Source organism: Halichoerus grypus, chromosome 10 (genome assembly GCF_964656455.1).
Source record: "Halichoerus grypus chromosome 10, mHalGry1.hap1.1, whole genome shotgun sequence".
Lineage (NCBI taxonomy): Eukaryota > Metazoa > Chordata > Mammalia > Carnivora > Phocidae > Halichoerus > Halichoerus grypus.
Genome location: NC_135721.1, coordinates 130,776,826 through 130,790,215, shown reverse-complemented (window position 1 = coordinate 130,790,215; position 13,390 = coordinate 130,776,826).

Here is a 13,390-nt window from a genome sequence, read left to right as displayed (position 1 = left end):
CTGCTCTTAGGACTGCACAGACAGACAGATGGACAGGGGGGAGGCCGGGCATGCTCGGCAGAACCACGGCTAGCAAGACCCACTCATACCTGCAGAACAAAAGGCCCATCTTTTTCATCTATTTTTACTTCTCAGGAGACCCTGGCCCTGTTTTCACCCCCTTGGCTCTGCACACAGGTTTTCTACATGATATTATATAGTAACCTTTGGGTCTCCCACATCCTGGTATGCTCTGGACTCTGTAGCCACATTTTCTCACACACACACACACACACACACACACACACACACACCCCAATCCGTACTAGCTGATGGCTGGCAGAAGAAAACAACTTAGAATGTGGCTTGTTCTCCTTGTTTCAAACCGCTTAATTGAGATATAATTTACACGCCATAAAACTCGCCCATTTTAAGTGTTCTATTTGATGATTTTCAGTTTATTTACTGAGTTGTGCCTTAGCTGTTTTTCCTTGAAAAACAGGACGATGGGGTGGCCATTTTGACCCCACATGCTCCCTCCCTACTTTGAAAGGTGACATCTAAATAGCAAAGAGCAGATTCTGTCCGCACACACACACACACACACACACACCCCAAAGTTGTTTTATTCATTATGCCATTTACAACCTGCTTCCTGGGTTTTGAGTCTGAGCAGCTCAGGCCTGCTTCTTAGGCGCTATATTGGTGAGTTTCTGCCCTATCAAGAAGTTTCTTTCCTGTTGGAGGGGTTTTCTGTTTGGTTTTTTGATTTAGTCTTTGGCTCTTTCCTTTATCTGCTGGGCTGGAGAAACCTGAATGAAAGGGATCTGTGCGGCCTGGCAAATGACACAGAAGTATGTGGTATTCAGAGCCAGACGTAAAACGTTCATAGCATTCGGACTCTGGGGATTGGTAGAAAGGAAGATGGTTAGGAAGATGAAGAGGGCACAGAGGCCTAGAACTTGTTCCTGATATTAAAATGTTAATCTATAGTTTGGCTCTGACTTCTCAGAATCTCTGTTTCCTCATTTGAAGAATAGAAATTAAAATAACCACTTCAGAGAGGAAAAAATAAAACAAGATGAAACCAGAGAGGGAGACAAACCATAAGAGACTCTTAATCATAGGAAACAAACTGAGGGTTGCCGGAGGGAAGGGGTCGGAGGGATGGGGTAACTGGGGGATGCACATTAAAGAGGGCTTGTGATGTAATGAGCACTGGGTATTATATAAGACTGATGAATCGTTGAACTCTAATATGTTAATCAATATATTAATTAGCATATAATTAATATATTAATTAGCATATAATTAATTGAATTTAAATAAAGAGGTAGCATAAAATATAAAATAACCACTTCAGGAGATTTGCCCAAGGATCACATGAGATCATTTATGTGAAAACTCCTTAGAACACAATCAGTTCTTCTAAAAAATCTATAAATATTCATTGAATACACATCTTAAAGAACTTCACTAATGCTATAAGAATTCTGTTTCTGTCCAAGTACATTAATAAAAATGCAGTGGCTGCTGTCGGAAAAGTGTGTTCCAGTTCAACCATTCACTCAGCCAGTAAGTACGAAGGTCTGCTGGGTGCTGAGCGTTGGGGACTCTTAATAGCAGACAGCCAGGTGGAGTCAGGTGGAGAGACAGAAGCGCAACATATAGTCAAGCAAATAAATATCTAAGTACAAACTGTGCAAGGGCTGTGGGAGAAATTCTTCCGCTGCGTGTGTACATATATGTGTTCAAAAAGATTTTAAGAGAATGAAGATTTTGCTAGTAAATTTATGCCTACAGGCATAGAAAAATTTTCTGGAACAATCCATGAGAAATTGGTTATAAGTATTCCTTTTTGTGGTAGGAACCAGAAAAGTAGATAGGGGTATGCCTTCTACTTTTTATGCTCTAAGTGTCTATAAAATTTGAAGTCTCAAACTATACACATGTATTTTTCTTATTTATTTGCTTGCTTAAATATCAGTAGGCCTTCTCTTATCAATCGAGTGAGAGTCCATTTCGATTTTCTTCATTAGTCTTTTCTCTATTCAAAAATGAGACCTGTTCTTTAAAATGAATAAATGATTAACTGCTTAGAATATTTAATTTGCCAGGCCAAACCAATTAAATATTAAATATAATATTATTATACTTGAAAAGACAAAGGTCACTTACAAGAGTGCAAGAATTCATCAACCCACACCAAGGTGTTACCAGCCTACTCGTGCCCACAAAGTTTGCCCAGACAATAACACTTTTATTCAACAGATATTTATTGAGCGCCTACTGCGTACCAGGTATTGTTCTGGGCACTTGTAGATAAAACAAGGCACTCAGGGAGTCGTAGCCTACATTCCAGTTGGAGGAAACAGACAAGAAATAAGCAAATCAAATATATAATATATATTATATGTAAGTATATAATAATAGAGGTGTTATAAAGAAAAAGTTAAGCAGGGCTGGGTGGCGAGGGGCCAGGGGAGATGGATCGTGCTTTCTGGTTATTATATAGAACACATTTTGTGGTTGCGTTTAGCACAGAGAAGGGCCAGGAGGCCTGTTGGAGGAGATGCCATGTCAGCAGTGACCTGGGTGAGGTGAAGGAGGAATGAGCCACGGCAGGCAAAGGAGGGAAGAATGTTCTCTGCCCAAGGGGCCAGTGAAGGCCCTAAAATGGGAGTCCCAGAGACCAGTGAAGTTTAGGGGTGAGCCCACAACAGGTATGCTATCCTGTCCACTTGTCAGTAGTGTTCCAAACATTTCATAATTTAAAACTTATTTTTTAAAAAGTAAAAATTAAACACTGATAGCTTTATTATCTTTGTGTATATAGAACTCAATATGTCATTCCAGGCATTGCATTTCTTTTTGAGATATTTAATAAAAAGAATCAATGTGAACTATAAATACCAGAGAAATAGAGATACATCTTTTTTTTTTTTAACATATCTTTATATTTCAAGGGGTGCAGGGCGGGCTAGTCAGAAGAGCATGCAGGCTCTTGATCTCGGGGTCGTGAGTTCAAGCCCTGAACTGGGTGTAGAGATTATTTAAAAACAAAATCTTAAAAAATAATAAACATAAACATATCTTTATATTTCCATACTTTTTTTTAAGATTTTATTTACTGATTTAAGAGAGAGAGAGAGCACTAGCAGGGGGAGGGGCAGAGGGAGAGGGAGAAGCAGGCTCCCTGCTGAGCAGGGAGCCCGATGTGGGACTCGATCCCAGGACCCTGGGATCATGACCTGAGCCGAAGGCAGACGCTTAACCGACTGAGCCACCCAGGCGCCCCATATTGCAATACGTTTCTAAACTTCCTAGAGCCATATTCATTCACAGTTATTATAATACATTTTTTATCTATTGTCTTAACAGTATCTCATGAAATACACGTGTGTTTTATTATTGTGGTACACATCCATTTTTATCCACTGAAGTTAAATTAGTAACTATCACTTCCAGACCATAAAGACAAGGATTCTGAGGCATGTTGTTTTCAGCCTGCTCTCAGATGTTTGCCAGTAGGAGGGGAACTGGGACAGGCAAGTGAAACCAGGTACTACTTAAAGTAAAATAACAAAACATAGTAATGATAATGCTGGCGATGACAAGCCTCATCTGATGGCGCACCTTGGAATGTTCTTCCCGCTTGGTTCTCACCTGCCAGAGGGGCTGGCTATCAAGTTCTCTCTGAGTCGTTTGATTTATTCTCTTTCCCCTTTCTTGCTCAGATTCTCAGTTCTAACTCCGTGAATTCTGATGAAAATAATGGCTCTGTTACCAGTCATTGTTACTCTAACTGGTTGAGCAGGAAGTTAATCTTCTCCTCTCTCTTCAAACAGGGTTTCTGTGGGTAGGTTGTTCTAGAACACTGGTTCTCAACCACAGGGGATCCAGGCCCACCCACCCCATCCAGGGGACACTTGGCTTGGGAGACACTTTTGCTTGTCACAACGGGGACACTTGGCAGGGGACACTTGGGCGTTGGGAGACACTTTTGCTTGTCACAACGGTGCTGCTGGCATCCAGCAGGTGGAGGCCAGGGATGGTAAACAGGACAGCCCCCTCGTGACCAAGAAAGATGCCGCCCAAAATGTCAATGGTGCTGACGATAAGAGCCTCGGATCTCCAGAAATTGGAAAGGACAAAGAAGTGAGACAATGAATGGATGGAGGGCACTGTTGTCTTCCGAAGCCCCCGCGGTATTTCCCACCTCAGAAACAACACAGCCACTTTTGTCTTAGTTGATGCTGCTTCTCTTCCACGGATTACTCTCGATTATCCCTGAAGACCTGGGTGTGGGATGTAAGCCCACATTAGACCCAAGCACAAGATGACAAAGTGAAAAATGGAGGCAAATTCAAACATGGGCCATAACTACTAGAGGACTCTTTCTGCTCTAAGCCTGTCGGAAAAAGTCTTCAGATCCTTGGTTTCATTCAATCAACAATAGGTTCATCTGCATATGGCATTCAGCAGCAAAGTAAACTTTTTTTTCTGAGTCTTTTGTTTCCAAATCAAAGGGAAACAAAGAATATCCCAGCTCCATTCAGGCACTTTCAATGACTCTCAAATAAACGTGGGAGCAATAGTTGAGCCATTTAAAATGTACAGTGATGAGAAAGCATACTTATTAACCTTGTAAACATTCTATAAAGGTACAAGGGAACCTTCATAAAGAATACCCAAGTGTCCTTTGAATATAACAGCCCCTTTGTACTTTGAAATGTTCGTCTGTCTCCCAAATGGAATTGAGCAGAACAGACTGGAAGAAGGCAATCTTCAAGTCTTCTAGAAATAGTGCCATTAACACATTATTTTTCAGTTTCTTAACGCTCGGAAGATTAAGTTTTCTCACCCCAAGATCAGCTCCACTTACAAAAAAGCCCTTTGGACCCATGTTTAACCAACCATCAGAAGGGATTCAAAGGCAGGCTAATTGAACAACGGGTTTTTGAAACTCTATAATGATAACCCAGGATTTTTCTTGAAAACACCCAACAGCGGCCGCTTGGCAGGAAGCAGGAATTAGACGAGAGAATTGATGGAAACCTGTCCTCCACACTGGAAAAAACAACAACAGAACCCCAAAAAACTGCCAGTAAGAAACAGTGAGGTTTGAAATCCCCGCTTGTTCCATCATCCCTCATTCCCATCACCTCCAGCCTCCAGCCTCACAGCATGGCATCTTCTAGGGCTTCTGAGCCACCACCTCCTTCACGGACGCCTGCGCGGTTCACCGTTCGGGGGACAGGAGACCCGCTCTATCTGGTCATCCTGTCCCTCCCTTCTGTGTCCCCGCCACCCTGGGTTCTGTCTGCGTGTTTTGCAATCCCCTCCTCTGCTCCAGAGGCCAACGAAGTCCGTCTCCAGGAAGGGGACTCAGCCAAAAGCGTTCACCGCTTAACCGTATTTATCCCTTTCTTAGCCTTTTACCCGCTGGCTTCAGAATTTCTCCGGAACAGGCCAGCCGTGGCCGACCTCCCTCGAATATCAAGTTCCGAAGGGGCAAGCTGGAGAGCCACACAGGGGAAGAGTTCATGGGGAGCCCAGTGGGATGTTTTCTGTCTAAATCCTTGGGCCTCCCTCCAGCCTCCCAAGGCAAGTGGCAGGAAATTAACAGCCATAATCAAATGAGCTCAGCCAGCCTTGAGCCTTTTTTGGTAAGGGGGATCAAGGGGGGGCGGGATACAGGCATTCTGCCCAGGAGAACCTAGAGAGAGAGAAAGCCTCTCTGCTCAAATCTCTGAAGTTTGTTGCCAGTGAGTCACTACCTACCTGACCAAAAAAAAAAAAAGTTGTCTAACTGGTTTGGCTGTTTCAGACTGAGAGAAGTAAACAGAACCTTAGCATTTCAGTTAGTCTGACTTGGACATTATTTTCAAGTCAATATTTGTCATTTCAGGGCTGTTCCGCGGTGGGCCTCGAATCGGATAGATGGACACACACAGTCCTAGATGAGCCGACTGCCTAGCAACCGGCCAGCAGAGGCTACACCTCCACCGGGCTGTCCTCCGGGTGTTCGCCGGGAGGGAGGATTTGGTAACACTGAGTCAGGACTTTTGCAGTTCTCTTGTCAGACTGCAGCTGAATTGAGAAATGTTCTTCCTTTGCCCTCTGGGCTCCTCCAGTCGGCCGGGATTTCTGCCGATCCCTGCACATTTCAGTGAATTCGACACGCGGGCGTTCTCTCTCTCTTCATTCAGGAAGTGGCCAGCCGAGCCCCGAGATTCTTTCTGCTCCGATGATATAAACAAATTGCAGAGGAAGTCAAGTCAAACTTTCCCTTGCTTCTTTTGTTCTCTGACTAGCAATTCGGAAAGCAAAGCCAACTTTTTCTTTTTGGATGCCTTTGAAAGATTGCTCTTAACTGGCAAGGCAGAAACCCTCATGGGTTGTTTTGTTTTGTTTTGTTTTTTGTTCTAAACAAAGATCCTCCTAAACTTATTTTGTTAAAAAAAAAATCAGAAATTTCCTAGAAGTTTCTTTGAAGGCGGTTTTTTTTCTCTTTTTTTGAGCCTTTCCAACCCAATTGCTCCCTTCAGAGCGCACAGCTCCCTAATTGTTGCTCTTCCCTTCAAATTTCAACCAGGAGAGCAATCATGAGCTTTGCATGGACAATGGCTAGACCTGAATGAGGCTTCTGGTGCCCTCATTCAGGGCCAAGGAAAGCTAACAGTCATGATTCAATAAAGGTGCCAGTCCAAGGCATGCCCCAGACAGAAAGGAGACAACTTATCTGTTGAATCTACAGATACTGCTTGAAAAATCACACATAATTAATCCCTTCTCTTAGTGGAGGCTATTTGAAGCTTTATCACCAGTCTGTAAGATTTCATCTCCACGTTTCACAGACGGCTCTGAGAGGGAACGTTTTCAAACCAGAGGCACCTGATAATCCAGACATGCTTACCACGCCTGTGCTACTTATCTAATAAAAAGAAGCTTTGCACTAAATAACTGAAGGAAAACAGAACAGAGATATATCAACAAATCTTTGCAGAGTGGCCCTGCGGTGGCTTCCCGGATGGGATGTTCTGTTACGTTAATTCTGGCGCAAGAAATAAAGAAGATGCAACAGTCCCATGGATATCAACATGCCTACCTTCATTGTCCTCAGATGCCCTCTCTGCACAGAGGTGGGTAGTCAACTTTCAACACAACCCTATTTTCTAGTGAAGCATGGTAGAGCTCAAATACAGGCTCAAGATATTTACTGAGCCTCTGTGGTCCCTTCTGTAAAAATGGCGATTCATGTTACCATGGCAGTACTCTTATATAGGTTAGAAAAAATACATACCGAGAGAGATAGAGAGAGAGATCTCACTTAACTCAGTGTGTGGGGCATGTTAGGTTCTCCATGAAAGGTAGTTATGATAATTAAAATTCATAACACTATGTGAATTCTCCTGGGTCAGGAAAAACTAGCATTGGCAGAATCTGAACTTTGTAGGTATTTGCAAAGTTACTCCGATGTCAGAACATGTTTGCTCAATCATGATCGTCTCCTCCCTCTTTATCTACAAATACATATACACTGTAGATATTTATAGAGTAGTAAGTATATAAAATGATTTGTGCAAGTTGTAATTGACTATGTAATTACTGAATAAACAGTGGGTGAGAGGAAAATGGGAGGTTTTGAAAGCTGGCTTTAATTCACATTTTATCTTATATTCATTAAACTGTTTATTTACTGGTCTACATTCTCCTCTCTGTTGATTATTTTTGAGGCATACGTTTTCCCTTGAGCAGCATCAGATGAGAACATCATTTTGTTTGCATTGCGAGGGAGATAGACAGACAGACAGACAGACAGACAGAAAACCAGAGGCAGCAACTGGCTTGGAGACCTCCAAGGTATGCGGGTCATTGTTGGAAGTTGTGTGTGCCTTCACACCCCGGAACTCTTTTTGAAGCTTTGATGTAGAAACATATAATACTTACATTGTACCTGATAATATATAAAGCAAATAGGGCCATCAGGTATTGATGCAATTGCTATACATTTATAGAATTCAACAATTGCTTTCAACAAGTGTTATCGGATATCTACTGTGTGCTGAGCGCTGGGATACAAAGAGGAATTGTCATCAACACTGGATTGCCCAGCGTGCAGACTAGACACACACTTACTTATAAGTCCAGAAAAGCAAGGATTCCACCACAATCCTTCCTTGTCCTCCAGAGGAGACAACCAGATAATTCAGAAAAGTTATTTTAAATTTCAACGTACACATGCTTTTATCTCGTTGAAAAGCACAACTTTGTTTTTTATTCTGGTTTGACTTTTTTTATTTTAATTTTCGTTTGGGCGCAGGTCCTGAGATAATGTGGATTATTGTTCAGAAAATACTCCTCCCCCACTCCTGCTTTGGGGGGAATATACTTCCCTGCACCACTGACATTGGACTTGGCCATGTGATTTTGTTGGCCAATAGGCTGTTAGCAAACATGATTCCAGCCAAGCCCTGAAGTGCATTTGCATGATGGGTCATGCTCTTTTGCACTTCCAACATTGCCACGAGGAGCCTATGTTCGCTCGTCCAAGGACGATGAAAAATGCCTGGAGCAGATCTGGAGGTGACCCACAATTGAAAGCCCAGCCCAGTGCAGTCTAGTTCATCTGAACACCAACCAACTTGCAGATGTTTTTGTGGGATTAAATAATTACTGTTTTAAGCCACTGAGTTCGGGAATGATTTGTTACATGGCATTATTGTGGCAAGAGTTGACTGATGTAGGCCCCATAATACTTGTAGGTCTTAATCTGGCCATGGGCATACCAATACAGTTACTAAATTGCAGGGGGTGGGGGGGCGGGGAGCAAATTTAGTTTTAAAACATCCTTCAAACACTTGCCTTCCTGATTTGACTTTGTTATGTAAATCAAGGTCAATTATAGCCTTTCATGCACTAAATGAAATTTGAGGCCCTTAATGTTTAAATGAAGCAGCATATGGTTGAAGAATAAAAGAGGTATAAGGCAGTCATTTATTGATTCAGCACTAGATAAAGCCTTCATTCCACAAATGCTTCATCCAAAAAAATTGGTTCACTCGTTAAAGAGATAGAAGCTCATTGAGTTCTTTTGTACTAGACCTTGTAGATGCAGTATTGAGTCAAGTGCTTACCATAGGCCAAGCATTGTTCTTAGTGCTTTACCTACATCAGTTTATTTAACCCTCAAAACTTAATGTCATAGTTATTGTGGTTATTTCCAATTGACAGATAAGAAAAATGAGGACCCAAGAGGATAAATGACTTCTCCAAGCTTCCAGGACTTGTAAGTGACACATCTGGGATTCAAACCCAGGCTCTCTGATTTCAGAGCCCACATTCTTACCCCCCATGGTAAGACATATCTAGTTTTTGTTGACAGGGAATTTACCGAGTAAAAAGGGGAGTGACTATTTAACAAGAAGGCAAATCAATCGTACAAACCACGGGCAGAACCCGGATGGAAAAGAATAGGAAACTATGGTTAAGAACAATAGGGAAGACCTGTTTTGGACAGGAGGCCAGAGAGGGCTTCTCTAGTTAAGTGAAGTTGTCTGAAGGATGAAAATGATCAGACAAAAAATGGCTGGGAGAGAGAAGACTGTTCTGGGCAGAAAGAACAGCAGGGAGGTTGTCTTGAGGCAGTACACGACGTGGTATGTATTAGGGACTGACAAATGGCCAATGCTTCAATGAAGTTGAAAGGACAAGTGTGTCTCTTACTCATTGCCATAGGACAGGGGTTAGTCAACAGAGTTTTGTGAAGCGCCGAATAGTAATTATTTTAGGCTTTATAGGCCACAATTACTCAACTATGACATTATAGTGCAAAAAAACCATACACAGTAAGTAAACAGATGAGAGTGGCTGTATTCCAATTAAAAAAAAACTGTTTATATGGACATTGACATTTAAATTTCATTGTGACAATTCTACAAATAGTATGTATGTGAAGACACACAGGATATTCATATTTAGTGCATTTCCAGCATATCAGGTTGGAATTATTATGGAATATTATGGAAATATTATGGTATTTGGTGCATCTTGACCTTGGAACTCTGGTGAGTTCTCTGCCAAAATAGAATATAGGTCGTACCGGTAAGAACAAGAGATAGTTTTCAATAAAAGTAATGACAAGCTATTGGGTTATTTAATCATTGTATGAGGATTCTCCAGCGAAACAGAAACAATAGAATATATATGTATAGGAAGAGACTTATTATAAGGAATTGGCTCACACAATTAGGGAGGCTGAGAAGTCTCATGATTTACTATCTGCAAGCTGGAGATCCAAGAGAGCTGGCGTGATTTAACCTGAGCTCAAAGGCCTGCGCCCCAGGAGCACTGGGAGCAGGAAAAGATTGATGTCCCAGCTCAAACAATCAGGCAGGAAGGACCAAATTCTGCTTTCCTCTGCCTTTCTGTTCTATTCAGGATTAGATGATGCCCAACCACACTGAGGAGGGCAAAGTGCTTTATGGAATCTACCGATTCAAATGCTATTTTCATCTGGAAACACCCTCCCAGACACACCCAGAAATAAAGTTTAACCAAAATATCTGAGTACTCCATGATCCAGTCAAGCTGACACGTAAAATTAACATAGAGGAGTAAATGATATATGATCACCAAGAAAAAAAAAAATCATGTGCTTGCTAAAATACTGCACTGACAAAAGTAACATAAAAATGCATGTTCCATCTTTATAGAGGATAGCAACAACAACCTGGTTAATGGGTGTCATCATTCAAGGAGTATTTGAGATTCATCACTGCCCAAGAAAACTTGTATTGTCCTGAAAGCTTAGAGGGCATATATGAAAGAAAATTGACATGTTTTCCCCAATCTGACCTAATAACTCTAAAAATTCACATCACCTAACTAGTGATGAATAGAGAAGCCCAGAAGAAACTTTCCAAATTGACAATAATAAAAATATTATTTTTCAGCTTAAAAAAAATTTGTCATTTGTAGTATTGTCTCCTTTTATGCAAATTAAATATTAACGTTTATAGCTAACTTTTTATTAAGGAAATCCCCCAACTGTAAAATCTTCAAGGCCTACAAACCTGGAACCAGCTCTGATTAAGCACCTACTGTATGTGCCAAGCACATCGTGATGCTAGAAATAAAGCATTGAACGGAACAAACAGTGGTGGTTTTAAAATATGTCCCCGAATTCCATGAATTCATTGCCACTCCCCTGCTTCAAAAGGCAGAGACTGTTTCTTTTCCCCTTGAGTGTAGGCTGGACCTGGTGACTTGTTTCTGGGGAGTGGAATATTCTGCAAGTGACATTGGGTAGCATTTAAAGCTAGTCATAAAATACATCGCTGCTTCCCTCTCGTTCCTTCTGGAAGCCAGCTGCTGTGTTGTGAGAACGCTCCAGCAGCATTATGGAAAGGCCCACACAGTGAGGAATGAAGGCCTCCAGCCCATAGCCATGCATGTGCACCATCTTAGAAGGAGATTCTCCAACTGTATTTAGTCAAGCCTTGAAATGTTGGCAGCTTCGGCCAACATCTTGACTGCTTGTAAGAGGCCCTGTGCCAGAACCAACCATTCAGACTGTTACCAGTGATTCCTGACCTCGGACACCGGATGAGATAAGAAAGGTTTGTGAAGTTGCTACATTTTGGGGCAATTTTGTTACACAGCAGGCAATCAATAATATGCCGACAAAAGTCTTGGCTTTAGGACTCTTACGTTCCGATGTTTATTTAATAGGCATTGAATAAATGTTTTTTGAGAGAGTGATGAATGACGGTAAGCTAAAGAAATGTATCCAATTATCATTAACTGTTCGTTCACTTATCAAATATTTACGGAGCAGCCTCCTATGTTTATCCATGTTCTAGGGATCAAGCTAGAATAATAAACAAGAAAGACATAACAACCCTCCCCTCGTGGAGCTTCCAGTCTGGTAGATAAAGCAAGTTTTTGTCCTGTGTCTGACACTTACTCACTGCAGGACCCTGAAATCGAGTTTCCCTCTCCCAGATCTATGCATTACCTCATTAAATCCTCACGCCAGTCCCTCTCTCTCCCCCATATCCATGCTACAGCCTTCCCCAGGCTCCCTGGCAACTTGGCAATATGACACAATTCAAGCCAGCTCAGCAAAGGCAGGAGATCGGGGGGCAGGTTTGGTGTCTTAGGAAGGAAAGGATGTCCCTAGTTCCACTGTCTCCATTTCCTCTGACTGGAGAGTGCCGGGGGTTACACACCCCGCGAGCATCAGGTAGGGCTGAGACAGGGGCGTCTGGGTGGCTCAGTCAGTTAAGTGTCTGCCTTTGGCCATGATCTCTGGGTGCTGGGATCCAGCCCTGCACCAGGCTTCCTGCTCAGTGGGAAGTCTGCTTCTCCCTCTCCCCCTGTCCCTCCTCCCGTTTCATGCTTTCTCTCTGGAGCCCTCTTTCTGTCTCAAATAAATAAAATCTGAAGAAGAAAGAAGAAGAAGAAGAAGAAGAAGAAGAAGAAGAAGAAGAAGAAGAAGAAGAAGAAGAAGAAGAAAGAAGAAGAAGAAGAAGAAGAAGAAGAAGAAGAAAAAGAAAAAGAAGAAGAAGGAGGAGGAAGAGAAGAGGGAAGAAGAAGAAGAAGGAGGAGGAGGAGGAGGTGGAGGAGGAGGAGAAGGAGGAGAAGGAGAAGAAGGAGAAGAAGAAGAAGAAAAAAAAGAAGAAGGAGGAGGAGGAGAAGAGAAGGGCTGAGAGAGCTGCAAAGCTCTGACATTTTTAGCCATTGAAACATTATAGTAACTGCCTGCCTGTCTCTGGATTTCCTTTTAAGTGAGAGAAAAAAAATAACCTGTTTGTTGAAGTCTCTATTGGGTTATTGTTGGCAGTTGCTACTTACAGCTGAGAGCATTCCCAAATGACTTAATGAAATTTAAGTAGAGAACCAAGGTCACAAAGCCAATGAATGGAGCAATCAGAAATCAAGACCAGATCTTATGAATATCCGGATCTATATCTTAATCATGATGCTATATTATCATCATGGTTTCCGCAAGTAAGAAGAAGAAGAAGGAAAACTATAGCAAATGTATTTATCTAGTTTCCCTGATTTTATCCAGATTAACAAGGCTATTTGATATTGTCTCAAACCATAAGACATTAAATCTACATTCCAATTTTAACAAATACTTAATTGCAAATTTAGTGGAGGTCATGGAAAGTACTAAGGAATTCCTTGATATTGATGATATTGTTGGAAATGTGCTAAGCATGGATACATCTTTGAGAGGAGTTAATAAAGATAGACCCCGTTCCTTGAGAGTTCCTTCCGCAAAATATTTATGGGGCACTTACAATGTGCCTCGTGATTTAGTTCCATGATCTCACTTGGTGTCTCTGTCACCCAGCAAGTTGAGCCCAGGCACCGCATTTTACAGTTCAGAGAGGTT